Genomic DNA, 685 nt, shown 5'->3' with positions numbered 1-685 from the left:
TCCTTTCAGGAGCCAATATTCATCAAATTCAAAGTACATATTATGCACTGTTCAAGCATTCATTCAGAGAACAAAAAGTATTGCCACCACATATAATTAATTATAAATTTTATTATTAAGAACTCGAAAAATATAAATTACTTCTTTATTCTAAAAGAAAATCTACTACTTTATTCATGCCTAATGATGATGAGAAAAATAAATTATAGCTTAATTGGAAATAAAATCAAAATAAACATCCTAATTACTACTAAATATCTTCTAAGGTCAATTTCTAAAATAATACTATCACAGAGTTAAAGCTGGAATTAGAACTTAACAACCTGTATTTTGGGAAGTGGATGTTCCTCTAGTCTGTGGGGTGCCTTCAAGAATTAATTTCTGACGCTCCAGCTCCCTTAAGTTCACATCCTTGCTCTTCCTGTTCTCTTAGGTGCCATGGTCTCCTCCCCACCATCCTGGCGTTAAACGCCCAGGATGCTAGCAAACTGGCGTTAAACGCCCAGAAGGTGCATCTTTCTGGCGTTTAACGCCCAGAAGATGCTCCTTTCTGGCGTTTAACGCCCAGATGGCTACCCTTACTGGCGTTAAACGCCCAGTGGGAGCTTCTTTTGGGCGTTCAACGCCCAAAATGTTTCTCACTGGCTTTTTCACGCCAGTGAGCTTCCAAATTTCCCTGTAACTC

Source organism: Arachis duranensis, chromosome 10, assembly GCF_000817695.3.
Source record: "Arachis duranensis cultivar V14167 chromosome 10, aradu.V14167.gnm2.J7QH, whole genome shotgun sequence".
Taxonomy (NCBI): Eukaryota; Viridiplantae; Streptophyta; class Magnoliopsida; order Fabales; family Fabaceae; genus Arachis; species Arachis duranensis.
Note: the sequence above shows the minus strand (reverse complement) of the source record.